The sequence below is a fragment of the Balaenoptera borealis genome, assembly GCF_965194805.1.
Source record: "Balaenoptera borealis genome assembly, chromosome: 21".
NCBI classification, from domain to species: domain Eukaryota; kingdom Metazoa; phylum Chordata; class Mammalia; order Artiodactyla; family Balaenopteridae; genus Balaenoptera; species Balaenoptera borealis.
Genome location: NC_138880.1, coordinates 15,561,693 through 15,578,493, shown reverse-complemented (window position 1 = coordinate 15,578,493; position 16,801 = coordinate 15,561,693). Strand labels below are relative to the sequence as shown.

The 16,801-nt window shown below is 40.8% G+C and overlaps 1 long non-coding RNA gene across 7 annotated transcripts in view; it reads left to right on the top strand.

Moving 5' to 3' along the window:
• Positions 1-16,801, top strand: part of LOC309619669 — a 203,674-nt gene that overhangs the window by 169,583 nt on the left and 17,290 nt on the right. For all 7 annotated transcript variants that reach the window (XR_014239129.1, XR_014239130.1, XR_014239131.1 and 4 more), the window contains one exon: positions 5,241-5,348. This is a non-coding gene — a long non-coding RNA (uncharacterized lncRNA). The remainder of the gene's footprint in view (positions 1-5,240; positions 5,349-16,801) is intronic.

Below are 16,801 nucleotides of genomic sequence, written 5' to 3'. Positions count from 1 at the left end.
TGATCTCTATTTCTGTTTTTGTGCCAGTACCATACTGTCTTGATTACTGTAGCTTTTTGGTACAGTTTGAAGTCGGGAAGCCTGATTCCTCCAACTCCGTTTTTCTTTCTCAAGATTGCTTTGTCTATTCGGGGTCTTTTGTGTTTCCATATGAATTGTAAGATTTTTTTGTTCTAATTCTGTGAAGAATGCCATTGGTAGTTTGATAGGGATTACATTGAATCTGTAGATTGCTTTGGACAGTATAGTCATTTTCACAATATTGATTCTTCCTATCCAAGAACAGTTTATGTCATCTTTGATTTCTTTCATCAGTGTTCTATAGTTTTCTGAGTACAAGTCTTTCTAATTCTTTTTAAAGTATGTCGGAAGAAACTGTAAAAGCACATTCCTCTCTAATTAGCAGAGAGACTTAACTATTACAGGGGAACAATTTTATGAACCATATTTTACGTCTTCTTTCATTTATCTACTCTTGAGTCGAGACTTTTTTTTAGATCTCAAAGTGATGCATTTGAATTCCCCGTCAGGATGGAGTGATAATGAAGAAAATTAAATTTAATCTCCTCTACGGAGAGTTGACCGAGGAAAGGCAGAGGGAGGTTGGAAACCATGTTATTAGCCTGTAGAGAAATATAGAAGCCAATATTAGGTAAACCACAGGTAGTTACACGTTTCTCCCTGGCTGTCAATTAAGGGGCAGCCATCACAACTGCCTGATGTTGAAAAGTATGTTTGCCATTGATTTTCTAACGTGCAGGTGGAAATCTTGTCAGCCACTGTCAATTTAAATCCCCCTGTAATTACACGTCTTGCAAGAGAGATTCTAATCTTATTTTCTATGCCAAAGCCTTGTCCCCAAATACTGTTCCATGGTAAATCAGAAGGGAGGTTGCAGCAATTGCTATCACGAGGAATGTGTAAGGCTCCCTGAAGAATTTTCCTTTAATTAATGAATTACATGTTACATCCCACTGATGGAGGTCATCTTAGTCATTTTCCTTTCCTACTGGAGTGAAAACCTTTCATGTGCGAGACAAGTTCAAGGTCGGGGACTGTTATCAGTGGAGTTACTAAAGTCCAAACTCTGAGCTGTCTACCAGGTGACATCACCTTTTTGAGATTATGGAGGTAAGGATGCTCTACAGACATAACCATGAAGTTTTGATTCCCCTCAATTCAGATTTTCTTAGACATCACACTTAGCATCCATTACTACTTCTTCCACTCCCTTGGTACTTAATCAAAAGCAGCCTTGTGATATCTCTTATATCTGTGATATCTGTTAATGTTTCTTATTTCTCTCACGTTGTTAATCCAGTGAGAGAAGAAACCATGTGTTCTACCCCAGAGCACCTATTTCAATGCTGGCTGTAATACATATCTGTTGAATAGTTAAGTGGACCTTCATCTACACACCTAGGACTCCATACTATTGACTGAAAAAAAAATGTACAACCTAAAAGTTGAGAATTATGTTTTATTTGGCAGACAAAACTGAGGACTCAAGCCCAGGACACAGCATCTCAGATAGCTCTGAGGGACTGCTCCGAAGAGGTAGGGAGGAGCGGGATATCTAGGAGTTTTTGCGACAAAAACCAGGTAGTCAGAACATCAAAAGGTTACTGTTCATTAAAGAAAACCAGACATCTCAAGTCAAGGAATTTAGCCCTGTTCTGTATGGGAAGATGCAAGAGTCTGGGCTCACTGAAGTCATTCCTTTGATATGCACCTCAGCTATCTGGGGCCAGTATCCTGTATTTTCTCATCCTGAGTCTCCTCAGGGTGCACCTTTGGGTGCGGGAGTGCTGCAGTGGCTGATGGCTTGATGGTGGGCATCCTGTTTCCATCCTGAGTTCCCTCAAGGCCCACCGTCCGGGCGGCTGTATTGTGATTGCATGATGGCTGCAACATCCTCTGTTTACTGATATGGCAGGCAACATTTTTCATTTACAATGCCAAGAACCCAGGATAGACCTCAAGTTGACATTATTTCTTAAAGGTATTGATTTGAATCCTGGATTCAAATTCCAGGTGTTAGCTTTGATATTTTCCTCAAAATAATGGGGCATTTTGGGGAAGCAAGTGGAAAGAAAGCTATTTTACCCATGGACATTATAGAGAAGCACACAGGACCTTAACCAAGGTTAGATGATTGTCAAATGCAAGTGCGAAGGGAAAGCAGAGGACGGACATAGACAGTGTCCTGTGTCCTCCCTTGGAAAGGAGCCCTGGGGTTCTGGCCTTTTGGCATCCCTCCCACTCACGACGCCTGCCGTGTGCTACAAAGCAGATTTTGCTCTGGCCCCTTGGCATGATCTCTTCCCATGAATTCTCTTATAATGTCTCTACAAGGCTTCTGTACACCAAAGAAATATAAAACCCAAGATATCCTAGGAAAAGTCAGAAAAACTCACCCTCTACTTCACCCCTGAGGGCCAAACATTCAGTTTCAGAGTTTGGCACTGAAAAAAGGAAAATGTCATGTAAAGAAAAACAAACCAAACAAAACTGGCCGACTGGTTCTTTGTCCCTTTTTGTTCCTTCTTTGTTCGAAATGGAAATTTCACTTCGGAAATCAAAAACAAATGAAATCCCCAGAAAACATATAAACCCCTCCTCAGTTTGCTTTAAGCACTGAGCTTCCCTCTGCTGCCCATTATAGGAGTAAAAACCTCCAAACCCTGACAAATAAATCATTCTGAAAGCTGGGGCTTCCCAAGGGTAACATCAGAGATTATCAGTCAGGCAGAAATGTTAACATCCATCTTCCCAACATTGTGAGGCCTTTTGTTAGTGCCGGTTTTTTTCTTTGCAGAAAAGGCACAGTGCCCTGCATTGTGGGGACATTTTATGCAAATAGCAGTTAACGTGTGAAACTGCTCTGTCAGTCTCTAACCCAGGCAAATGCCCCTTACAGAAGGATTTTCATCTTATTGTAGAGCCAAAAGCATTGATGCCAGATGTGTCTACTCCCAGGTGAAAATGGTCAGGCTTTGAACAGGCTGAGCTGTCAGTGGTGGCCCAGGAAAGGGGAGGCTCTACCCAACAGCAGGAGAAGGACTCTTCCCTGCCTCCTCTGTTCCTGAGGCTGAAAATCGGGTCAGATACTGGGTCAATCTAATACTGGGATCATGGGGTTTCAGAGCTGGAAGCACCTCTCCTTTCACGTACTCATACCAGTAGGGAAACTGAAGCCTGGAAAGGTTATGGGACTTGCCCAAGGTCAGAGAGTCCATTCATAGTGAATCCGGACCAGAATATATATTAGCTGGACCTTATATTGCCTACATTCATTCATTTCTTTAATCAGTAAAACTATCAAGGTTGGAGCACTGTGCAGGGTTCTAGAGAGAGAACAACGAATGAGATGCAATCTACGCCCCTGGAAGGTGCTCACAGTTCAGAAGGGGTGGCAGGAGTAAAAAGATAGATAGGATGGCAAAAGACTGAACCTCACTGCCTATCATCGGGGAACCGGTTAAATAACTTGTGGTGCATCTATATTGCAGAATAGCGAGCAGTGGTTCAAACAGTTCTGGGCAGACCTGCAGGACTGATGTATAAAGATCTTCAAGTTGTATTGGTGGGTGAAAAAAGCAAAGTATTTCTCAAATATAAAATGAGGGGTTAGATTTGATCAGAGGCTTTCCAACCTTTTTAAAACAAATTATGGTAAAACATATATAACATAAACTTGACCATTTTAACCATTTCAAGTGTATAGTTCAGTGGTACTAAGTATATTCACATTGTTGTGCAACCATCACTGCTATCCATCTCCAGAACTGTTTCATCTCCCCAAACTAAAACTTTGTACCCATTAAACATTAACCTCCCATTCCTCCCCCACCCCTTGCAGCCCTTGGCAACCGCCATTCTACTTTCCATCTCTATAAATCTGACTACTCTAAGTCCCTCATATAAGTAGGATCATGCAGTATTTGTTCCTTTGTGACTGGCTTATTTCACTCAGCATAATGTCTTCAGGTTCATCCATGTTGTAGCATGTATCAGAATTTCATTCCTTTTTAAGGCTGCACAATATTCCATTGTATGAATGGACCATATTTTGTTTCTCTAGTCATCTGTCGATGGAGGCTTTGGGTTGCTTCCACCTCTTAGCTATTGTGAATGATGCTGTTATGAGCCTAAGCATACAAATATTTCTTCAAGTTCTTCCTTTCAACTGTTTTGGTTATATTCCAAGAGTGGAAATGCTGGATCATATAGTAATTCTATTTTTAATCTTTTGAGGAACCTCCATACTGTTTTCCATAGTGGCTGCACCATTTTACATTCTCACCAACAGTACACTGGGTACCAGTTTCTCCCTGTCCTTGCCCATAGTGGTTATTTTCTGGTTTTTTTCTTTCTTTTTTTCTTTTTTTTTAACAGCCATCCTTATGGGTGTGAAGTGGTATCTCATTCTGGTTTTGATTTGCATTTCCCTAATGATTAATGATGTTGAGCATCTGTTCATGTGCCTATTGGCCATTTGTATATTTTCTTTGGAGAAATGTCTATTCAAGTCCTTTGCCCGTATTTTAATTGGGTTGTCAGGTTTTTTGTTGAGTTCCAACCTTTTAAAAAGCTGTGGAAACTCCTACCTTTAATGAAATTGTATATCAAAGCCCAATATACAAAATAGGAAGATTCATGTGAAGGGCCTAGAGCTCTGACCTAGACCCACCCAAGGGCTTCACATGCCAACTCTGTCCTTTCTGTTTGTCCTGTGCCTCCTCCCAACAGGAGGGGGCCTCTGGGACACCTCCATGCAAACCCCACGGTCCACAGAACTGAGTAGGTTTGAAAACCATTAGACTAAATAACCTCTAGATTACCTCCCAGGTCACAGGCCATGTTGATGTGAAAAACCACCGAAGTTTAATCTGCATAAAGGAGAAGCTATTTAAAGTAAAGGAACTTTCATCAATACTTATTTTCAAAAGGCTCACTGTGATGTTCACTTCCTTCCAGAAAGACCCTTTGGTTTAACATGTAAGTCAGATTCATGCAATATTCTGAAACACTGTGAAGATTTTGTCTTGGTCACATTACCAGATTCTTGTAGTTACCAGATTCTTTATCCCCTTATCTCAGCATACTCTTTGGTGTAAGTGCTTGGGTAAGTCTGTTGGCAAAGTGTTTAAAAATAATAATCTATAAGAAATATCCCTGTAGTACATGGATTGCAAAATTTTCCTTAATTTCTTCTCCCTTCTGTATATCCACCCCAGCTCCTTTGGCAATGTGATTCAGTGGCTCCTCCCATCAAAAAGTGGAGGCTCTTGTTCCATCCCTGAGTCTGGGCTGGCCTGCTGATTGGCTTTGATCAATAGAATAAGGTAAGGATGTGTTGGGCTAGTTCTGAGCCTCATTTCTGCTCTCATTCTTTTTTTAAATATTTATTTATTTATTTATTTATTTATTTATTTATTTATTTATTTATATTTTGGCTGTGCCGGCTCTTAGTTGAAGCATGCAGGGTCTTTTAGTTGCAACATGTGGTATCTAGTTTCCCAACCAGGGATCGAACCTGGGCCCGCTGCATTGGGAGCGCAGAGTCTTACCCCCTGGACCACCAGGGAAGTCCCTCTGCTCTCATTCTTTTTTTTAAAAATAAATTTATTTAATTAATTAATTTATTTATTTATTTTTGGCTGAGTTGGGTCTTCATTGCTGCACGCGGTCCCTCTCGAGTTGCAGTGAGCAGTGGCTCCTCTTCGTTGTGGTGCGCATGCTTCTCATTGCGGTGGCTTCTCTTGTTGCAGAGCACGGGCCCTAGAGCACATGGGCTTCAGTAGTTGTGGCCCGTGGGCTCAGTAGTTGTGGCTCGTGGGCTCTAGAGCACAGGCTCAGTAGTTGTGGCACATGGGCTTAGTGGCTCCGTGGCGTGTGTGATCTTCCCGGACCAGGGCTCGAACCCATGTCCCCTGCAATGGCAGGCGGATTCTTAACCACTGTGCCACCAGGGAAGTCCCTGCTCTCATTCTTGAAATCCTGTCCAGCCACAGTGAAAACAAGCCTAGCCTAGCCTGCCCGATCATGGGAATCAAGCGGTTCCATCACCTCATTGCCCCAGCTCACACGCACCTAACAGCCACACGGGCTAATCCCGTGAAGCCATTCTAGCTAATCCAGCCCCTGCCACCCTACCCACTGAGTACAGATTATGGGGCAGCCCAGTGCAGATCCACAGAACTGCCCATTTGGCCCATAAAGTCAAGAACAATGATGAATACTTCTTGTTCAAGGTCAATGAGATTTTGTGTGGTTTGTTCCATGGTGATAACTAACTGATAGTATCACCAACTACTTCTTTTTTTTGTTTTTGTTTTTTGGGGTTTTTTTTTTTTAGTTTTTATTTTTTTGATGTAGACCATTTTTAAAGTCTTTATTGAATTTATTACAATATTGCTTCTGTTTTATGTTTTGGTTTTTTGGCCCCAAGGCATATGGGATCCTAGCTCCCCGACCAGGGATTGAACCCACACCCTCTGCATTAGAAGGCAAAATCTTAGCCACTGGACTGCCAGGGAAGTCCCACCAACTACTTCTTATAACAAAACCAAACCAAAAGAGACAGAGGAAATAGTAACTAAGAGAGAACAGGTCTGAGATCCTATCAAATCCTCTACAAATGAAATCTTTCTCTCAGTAGAGTTCTTCAACAGGTTCTTTGTCTTTCACTTATCAAAAGGAAAACACTACAACTTGAGTTGATTTGGGGATTGCCGGAAACCACAGAAGGGCCTGGGAAGAATGTCTGATTTTAAAATACTCAGAGATGGACAGAAAGAAGTATTTGAGTCCACCAAGGAAATATACTTTGCAGGGGTTTGGTCCCCTAACCCCGTGTGCTTGCATTTGATAAGCCACGTTTCTATGTAGCATCCTCAAGTTTCAACAGCAATATTTCAAGAAAACATCATCTGAAGTCATTTCAGAGAGCATATACCTTTGTTTCTATTTGAATATAAACTGTAGTTAAAAACAAAAGCAAACAAACAACACTATATATAATGCCCTTTCCAAATCAGAGAGCAGAGGTCTACAGTTGATTAAGCTTTCAGCATCCCCAAATATGTGCTATCCCTGCAAAAATGAGCGAAATCCCCAAAATATGTTCTCTCTGAGGAGCAAACAAGGGTCTAGCCTTCTCTGTGTCAATAGCTCAGTTCATCCCCCTGCGGTCATTACGATGGCTAATTACAGGCCAACATTCCACAATGTCAGATGGTCACCACAGCTCAGCCTTCTGGCTCCCATCTTCCCAAAGGCTGGGAGGTCTTCCTTTTGAGAGAGTTAAACAGGAATAAGGAAAGTGAGACTAATTTATGCAAATGTGTGCGACATAAATCAGATTGTGTCTGCCAGATAGCACAAATCGCTGGGGTGATTTAGTGCTTTCCCACTCTGCACAGAAAGAGTTCCAGACACCAGCTCTTTAGTTTGGTGGCCATGTACCTGGGTCACCGACTAGATTTCGCCACAGTAATTTGTTTCTTTACCTTTTGAAAATAAACAGACACAATTCAGTATAATGTGCGACTTGAATAAATAAACCCATAAAGGGAGCTTCAGTGTCTGGAATAAATTAACCAGACCTGAAAAAAGTTAGAACCAGGAAAATTTTAACTTAAGCTAAAGTAGAATTAAAAAGAATTTTATAAGGGAAAAAGGAAAGTGAGAGCTTGGTCAACATTGATAAATATCACAGAGAGATGGGAGAATGGGGACCGGGGGCTACCTGAAAGGAAGCAATTAATTTTTGTGAACTTTATAAGCTCAATGGCAGTAGAATAATGGCGATCGAAGCCAAATAAGAGTGGCTTTAAGAAATTAATGGGAATTGAATAAGTAAAGACAGTGAAAATGTTTATAGGAAACTTAGGTAAGAAAGGTAAGAAATGCAGATGTAGCTTAAAGGGCATGACAGGTCAAGGAAAGGATTTTTTGTTGTTGAGCAGAGCAATGAGTCACAGAAGCATGACTAATGCAGAGCAGCGAGTAGATAGAGATTTCCAGAAGGAAAGGGAACAAAAGATTGTCCTTAAACAGGCAATGGGGATTCAGAACGTGTTTATACAGCAGGTCAAAACTTACACCTCAGGTGTTTAAACATGTAACTTTATCTCCTTTTCTGTAATGGAACCTAAATTAGCTCTTCAGCCCCATTTCAAAGCAGTACCTGTGTCACTTTTTGTTTAAATTAGCGTCAATTCAAGATTTAAACTCAGGCAGTTGAATATTAAAGATTGTCCTCCTCGCTCTTCTTCCCTCTTCCCAGGAGGGACCTGAGTTTTCCAGAGGTCTGTCTGCTGTCCTGGCACCTTGTCTCCGCTGCAGGGCGGGTGAAAGCACCTGGTCAGGGGCATCATCCTGATGTGCCAGATGCTGATGACGTCTGTGGTCCCACCACAGTTTCTGGTCTCATGTTGCATCTGCTCTGCATTCTCCTCAACTAGACCCTACTGCAACTTCCATGCTCAACCTCATTCTGGAAGACAGGACCCTCACCTGTCCCACGTTGTACTTTCAGGCCCACCTACCTACTCACCACACCTCTGGCATTGCCCATCCATTGCACACAAACGCTTCCAGAGTCCCCAGCTAAATCCAGTAAACCAAGTAATGGTCCCTTTTGTCTTGAATCCCTTGAACTTTTCTGGAGGTTTATGATGCTTCCCCATGAGCCAGCAGAATGTAGGGAGACACCGACATTCAGGCAGCCTCTAGCTATTTAACTCCAGCCATTTTCCTTCCATCCTCCCTGTTGGGCCAGTTGCAGGGACTTCCATGGCCATTCCCAGTGAGCAGATGCTGCTCTTTCAGTTTGGAGAAAAAACTGCTATAGTCAGTGCTTTCATGATTTAAAAACATTGACAGTGACTAACTCTGAATTCCACTCAAGAATCTAGAACAGAAGAAGCTAGGGGACTTCCCTGGTGGTCCAGCTGTTAAGACTCCACGCTCCCAATGCAAAGGGCCTGGGTTCGATCCCTGGTCAGGGAACTAGATCCCACATGCTGCAACTAAGAGCCTGTATACCACAACTAAGACCCAGTACAGCCAAATAAATAAATAATTTAAAAGGTTTTTTAAGAAAAAGAAACAACTAAATAAACTAAAAGCTGGTTGGAAATAGGCATTAGTTAAAAAAAAAAATGCAGTCAAATATGTTACCTACTGATTCCCATGGACTTTCCTCAAATCCCATTCTTTAGCCCTGGAGGCCCTCATCCTGTTCCAGAAAGCCATGTCTCAGTTGGCATCCCATCCATGTCAACAAAACTGTCAAGAACTGCAAGAGGTCTGAGATTTTACTCTACTTGCAAACTAACAAGTTAACCTATGATCAGGGATGTTGACATGAGATATGAGACTCCTGGGTCAGAGACAAAGAACTTTATTACAGCAACAGCAGTAGCTAGAGCATTAGCATTTTCTTGCACTGATTCTTCAAGTCTCAAATCCCACCGAGTGACACGAGGAAGGCTAGGTGCCTCCTTCACACGCAGTGGATTGAGTTACAGGAGAGGAACCGTGTTTATTACCATAGATGGAGGGAGAGGTTGAGAGAAGCTGCCCTTGAATAGAAATGTCGTGTGGAAATATAGTAGCCTTGTCTCAACCATGCTATGGGACCTAATGCATAAGATGTCCACATCTGAACCAAAGTCCTATAGGAGGAGAAAAGTCTCCCTAAGACAGCAGAAGAGGCACTGGTTTCCAGAGACAGAGTCCCCAGGGAAAGGTGAATCCCTGATTTGATTAAGCTGCTCTTTCCCAGAAGCTCCTCCCTCCATTTTTTTTTTTTTAATTAGCCAGCTTTTCTTTTTTTTCATTTTCTTTTTATTTTTTTTTGGCTGCATTGGGTCTTTGTTGCTGCACGCGGGCTTTCTCTAGTTGTGGCGAGCGGGGGCTACTCTTTGTTGCGGTGCGTGGGCTTCTCGCTGCGGTGGCTTCTCTTATTGTGGAGCACGGGCCCTAGAGCAAGCGGGCTTCAGTAGTTGCAGCACACGGGCTCAGTAGTTGTGGCTTGCGGGCTCTAGAGTGCAGGCTCAGCAGTTGTGGTGCACAGACTTAATTGCCCTGAGGCATGTGGGATCTTCCCAGACCAGGGATCGAAACCGAGTCCCCTGCATTGGCAGGAGGATTCTTTAACCACTGCGCCACTAAGGAATTCCCGCCTTCCTCCATCTCTAAGATGGCAAAATCTTGGTTTGATTTAAAGAGAAAAAGTGGTCCCCCTTCCATCATCAATCTAAATCGTCTTTAATGGTTTTCCCTCCAGAGTCCCTGAAATGTTAGTTACTCTACATTCCCATACCTAGCCCTCTTTCCTTTTCACTCTGTCTGATTTTAGTCGGCCTTATCTATTACCAGGAAGTCAATTACCTCGTGTAGATTGCTTCTATACCAGTGTAGTTGCTCCCCATATATTGACATGCGCAAGTCACATAGTCACTCCTAGTTCAGATGATTTACGAGGGTTTAGGTTGGTTTTATGATTTGCTAAAGGTTATGTCATATGACACATCCTCTCTAAATAAAAAGAATTAACCTTTCACATATGAACTTTGGCACATGTGAGCCCTTCGTAAGTATTTATTGAATGAATGAGTGAATAAGCTAGATAAGAAAATAAGGGACCTACGCTGATAGTGGTTAATGATAATATGTCTTTATTTGTAAATAGTGCTTTTATATATTAGAGTTTGAGATGAACTATCCTTCATACACATAAATATGCTGCTACTCCACCATTAATGCAGTCTCCTCCCATGCTGGTGATGAATCTGTAGCGAGTGATCTACCGTTACTCTTTTATCTGGGCTTCCTTGTAAAATGAACGGCACACACTAGTGGATCAATAGAAGAAGCTTCTGCCTCCATGCTTCTTCCTTCCCAGGGTCTGTCTCCTCCCGCTCTCCTTAAACACCACACACCAATTCAGTGGAGGATGGGGTAGTCTGATTATGAAACAGAATACAATTAACAGTGTCATGTGAGGATTGAAATCATGACCTCATGCTTATAATACTTGTAACCAGTGAAGAGATGACAAAGCTTTGCATTTATAGGAGTTAGCTAAACATTCAGCCTTTACATGAATGCCTTGGGAAAGGGCTTTAAGAGCTAGACAGGTAAATACTCTTTTTACTCACAACCAAATTTCTAAGCTGTATACTCACTAGTAGTAAGGAAAATCTTGAAATATCATTGAAGTCACCTACATTTCCTAAAGGTGTGTATCATACATCAGACAGAAGACACAGGGTAGGGGAGAGAAAGGAAAGAAAATGTAATTGAATTGAAATATGTGTGCGGTGTCTACATCTTCTGCCTCAGAAGTCTGTGTCTCTTTTGGCCAAAATTACTTTCAGAAAGTATTAGTTCCCTATAGTCAGCTTAAAGACTTCCTGGAATGTCATGGCTAAAAATGAGTCAAATTCCTGGCTAATTTCCTTCAAGACAACACAAAGAAGTTATTACACTGCTTGCTTTGGCCCAGAGCTCCTCTTATCTAAAAATAAATAAGTATATTTAACAAGAAAGAAATTCTAAGCCTTTAAAGAAATCTTGGTTTTACTTGTTATACGAAACTCTTGGTTGCATAGAGTCAGCTATATTTGTCCCAGCTTTGTCATAGTTTTAGGCACTTCTAGGCATACCAAAGAGACATCTCGGTTAAATTACCAAGGTTCTGTGCTTTTAGGAGACACTGGGTTAGGAACGAGACCCCTCAACCATACTCCTCCTGCTCTTTCCGAGCATGGGCACAACCTCCTGACAAGCTGGTAACTTCAAATGAATGTCAAGTATTTGAAAAGTGAAGTTGGTTGAATGCCACCTCCTCGCTGTTTTGTCACTTAAACCTTAAAATTGAGGTATACTTTTTTAACTATATTTTTTTATATTCCCTATATAGAAAATGTGTTTTCTATATGTTTCTATATTTTTTTCTATATTTCTGTATATCAGTGGACTCTCCATTCAGTTCATTTGTACCTCATTTTGGAAAGCAAGTTGGTAACTGTATCGAAAATCTCAGAGTGTTCACAGCTTTCCCCCCAGTAAATCCAGACCTGGGATTCTTTCCTAAACAAAGCATCCTAAACATCCAAAACATTACTGCAGCATTATAATATTGCAAAGGACCCAAGTGTCCAACAAGAAGGTATAATTAAACAAAGCATAATTACATTTACACAGGGTTTTTAATAATATTGGCAAATGTTTGTTTTTTTCTATTAACTGAAAGGTTGGATGCAAAGTTATTTATATAATCACAGTATACGTATCCTGGCAGATAGTAAGCGTTTTATAAATATTTGTTAAATGAACCAAAGAATGAATCACAACTATATTAAAAAGAAAAGACTTGCATAGAAAAAGAGGCTGAAACATTTTTTATATATGGATATGGTTATCTCTGGATGACAATCCTAGGCGTAATATTTTTCTATACTTTATAATTATAATTAACACCTAACCTTTTCATAACAAGAAACACAAAATTTATTTTGTAAAAGAAATATGTTCAGGAGCATATTCTGGAGATAACAGAGGAATTCAACTGAATATTTAAGCCTTCTTAGTGTGATAACTTTTTTAAAAATATGGTCTATAAGGCTAAACTACATTTTTTGAGAAATGTCATGCATGGCAGTAAAATAGTATTTATCATCATGATCACAGCTACCCTTTACTGAGTAGCTAAATTATGTCAGGTTACAAGATAACATTTTATTTGATTGTTGTGTGGTTCTCAGCCTATTAATGTGATGCTATCGGTTAGGAATGCCTGAGACACTCGCCTGGGCCCTGCTACTTATGGCAGCCCCCTAGACATTTCCCCAACTCGAAGCAGTGTTGTGGCTGGACCAGCCCTTGTTTTTTTTTATCATGATTGCAGCACACACCTCAGCAACAACCATCAGGGAACTTTGAAGGACAAGATTTATTATTCACAGGTCCTGGAGGGTACATGGCATGCCCAAGAGCCACACAGTGAGGTCACAGTGGAAGGGAATGCAGACCAGGAGCTCTGCCTTTATTAGGGTCCAAAGGTTGGGTATCTAGCATTTTGAGAATTCACTCTTTATTGGTGAATTTAAAGCTCAGAGCTGGAATGAGGGCGTGGGTAGGGAGAAGTGGGGTCACTCCAGTGATCAGTTTTCTATGTTACTCAGGGCTTCCTGAATAGGGACCTGCACGGGTGGGGGCAGCCTGGTTTCTTGTCTAGATGTTTTGATAATATCTGTGTCATGCAGCTGGCAATATGTTTATTTGAGATGAATGTCTTCAAAATGGCTGCCTTGGCAATAAAAAGCATACTGTCGGGCACTTACAACTATTTCATTTAAACTTTATTTTATTCATTCATTTGATACATATTTTGAGCACTAACTAAATGCAAGGCACTGTTTTAAACATAGGAATATAAAGATGGATAACAAAGAGTCTTTACCGTGAAGAAAATTGTAAGGAGATTAGACCTTGTAAAAATTAATAAGAAGAAATCTCAATTAAAATAGAATCAGGGAGCCAGACAGGGGAGCTGTCACTCCCTGAGAGGATAGCTGAGCTCACCAAGAAGAAGAAAAACTTCCTCTTCCTGCCTAGCAAGAGCTCAGCCAATGGGAGACTGTCACGACTCAGCCAATGAAAGCCACTCTGCTTGGAACTCTCAATTCCTCCAATGGATTCTTTGTTTACTGTGGCCCTCCCAAATCCTTTTTCCCCTCTTTAAGTGTTCCTTTGTTGTATGTGGTCTTGCACATGGCTCACCATGGTTATAAACCCTGAATTGCAATCTTTTGTTGATGCCAGTTAAACCCATTTTTGCTGGAGAAATAGCTGGCAGTCTATTTGTTTTAGGTCAACAACCTTAATCAGATAAGGACAGTAGTGTTCTGGCTGCTGACAGACATTTGTGGGGGCACAAAGGAGGGGTGCTTACATCCAGGTCAGAAATGTGGGTAATGGGAAGGGCTAACGATTGAGCTAAAACTATAGAATTAAAGCAAAGGCCCCTGTTGTCTGCTCCACCTGGTTGGAGGGAGGGAGGGAGGGAAGGCCAGTCTGAGACTCAGGTCAAGGCTACGAGACAAATGGCCTGACTCCTTCTTCAGAAACCTTTGGTCAGGAAATGGGCTTTCTCCACCTTCCAAGTCTCCCAATGCAGACATTTGAGAAATTTTCCATTTTCTAATATACATATATATAATATATATATATATATATATTTTTTTTTTTTTTTTGTATTTTCACATGCCATTTTACCAACAACATGCTTTTTTACAATCCTTGGTTCTCTCCTAGCAATCCTCTAAGTTTCATTGCATATTCTTAAATGCTTATAAAACACATGATTTTTTTTGAAAATAAAAATGGCCCCGAGAAACCTGTCTCCATAATGATAGAAAACCGTGACTTTAGATCTTGCTGCCAGGCTCCTGTCAGATATTTAAACCAAATGGTTTCCTTAAATTAAGGGCTAGGAGAGAAAGAAAAAATGGAAGGTAGTATTCCTGCAGATTTAAAACATTAGAGTACAGTGGACAGTTGTGACTTTTTGAGACCTAAATTTGTACTGACTACTAAATATATCTAGACTGATCATAGATTCAAGCTCATTTATTAATGATGACAATAATGCTACCTAAGATTTTTAAAGAACCATCTGTATGCCAGGCACTCTTCAAAATTCTTTATACAGATTACCTCCATCAACTATATACCAATGCTACAAGGCAGAAAAATCTTCTAATCCTCATTTTACCAATGACTAATTGTGAAAACTTTATTTATGTTAACTATTTTCATAAGGAAACAAAATCAGACATACTGTAAAGGGCGAAGCAGTTTCTAAACAAGTGATTAAGTTGCAAGTTGGCTCGAATCTTCTGTTTACACATTATGGATTCTTCTCAAATTATCAGAATCCACTAACTTTTAGTTAGCACTTATACACAGCAAATATAACATACCTTAGGCTAGGGGCATATTAATTGTACCTTTATATATTTGTAAAACAATCTGCCCTCAAACATGCTGTAATAAAAATATTCTTACAGTGATCCATCTTAAAAGGACATGGCCCCAAGGAAGTGACTTGAACATAAATAATAAAGTGAAGGAGGAGGAGTAAGCATTCCACAGGCTTTCTCACCTCCTGTTTGCATGGATTTTACCAGGGGCCATCCAGTTACTAACTCTGGGCTGTTTTCAGGAACTGCCAAGCACACTAAGTTCAGGGACCTCCTTCTTCCCATTAACTTTATTATAATGGTTTCTAGGGTTTAATAAACAAACACAGAGCTTAGCAAAGGAATCAGCTATCGTATTATAAATTATAACAGCCACAAAGCTTTACCATCTAAATAGATAATGGTATTCAAGTCAAGTATTTCTATGGGATGGATTTTAATAGTCATTGCAGAATGGAATTTTTAAGAAATAGAATGCCCTTAACAATGGACTATTACAAATCCTGGATACCTCCTCCAGTTTTTCCTGCAGGTAAATAAAAAATAGTACAGCTCTTCAGGGTGCTTAAGCCTCCCCCAACGAAGTGCACGTTCTTCAACAGACAGATGGAAAATTGAGACCCAGGATTGCAGGAGTCAGGCTGCTATAGAATGAATAGCTGACCAACTTTGCTTCCTCCGTGATTCTCTTCACAAAATAATAAATGACAGAGGAGAATTAGAATGTGTTACTCCCAGAGCAATGTCCTTCTGTGATACAACAATAACTGCTGAAAGACAGATGATGGGAAGGAGCGTGGAGACTTCATTCAGACTTGGGTCTGGGAAGAGCTTGGAATCAGTTATCCAATCAGAAGCAGAAGCCATGTTTGATGGGCAAGTGGCAAAAAAAAAAGAGTGCTGATCTTGTTTGTTTTTTTACAGGATGTGTGCTCTTGAAGAAGGGATAGAAAATAATAAAACCTATGTGCATCAGTGAGGGCCTTTTCTTTCACCTTTACATGCAGGAGATTCTTTAAAAATATGTCCACTATGCCTCTAATCAATAAAAACCAAAGATGTCCAATAAAATCTATTTGAGAAATCCTAATAGAACTTTTAAAACTTCTTTCCTTTTATAATTCCATTTGGTAGCCCTATCTTGAATACTAGGCTTATACATTTGTTAACCAGTGACGCATCAATAAAATAATGTTCTCAGGACTCAAGCTGTCCCTTGAAACAGAAGCCAGGCCTGTGAAGATCCTGAGGTATTTGTTAGTTGGTTGGTTGGTTAGTTAGTTAGTTAGTTAAGAAAATTATGGTCAATCCTCCTCAGACTTTTCACCAAGACAGTAAAATGAAGAAAAGTAAATTGAGATTGAAATAAGGCAGTTGTCTTCTCATCTGTTCACGTTGGAAAGGGTTGTTTGTCATCTGCATGCCCCTCATGACAAACATTTATTGAGAATCTATGGGCAAGACCCAGCTGGCCTAATGATATTAGATCAACTGGGTGATGGCCCCGTGGGGGAGAGAGCTGGCCATCCAGATACTGATGGGAGAAGAGATCAAAGACGCCATCCTGGAGGCAAGTGGCTGAGACAGTCTGTCCCACACCAAGCTACGGACCACAGGGGTTCAAAAGGAGGAAGCAGTACTTCTGATCCTCAAAGAGCTCATGGGCCTTATGTGACCCGAGAGAGTTTAGGTCAGCTTCCTAGCACCACAGGAAGGGAAAACTAGATCTAAGTCTAAAACTCACTGTCCCATAACTGCTATAACTTTTGCAGCACCTACAGGAGATGATCAATTTGAGA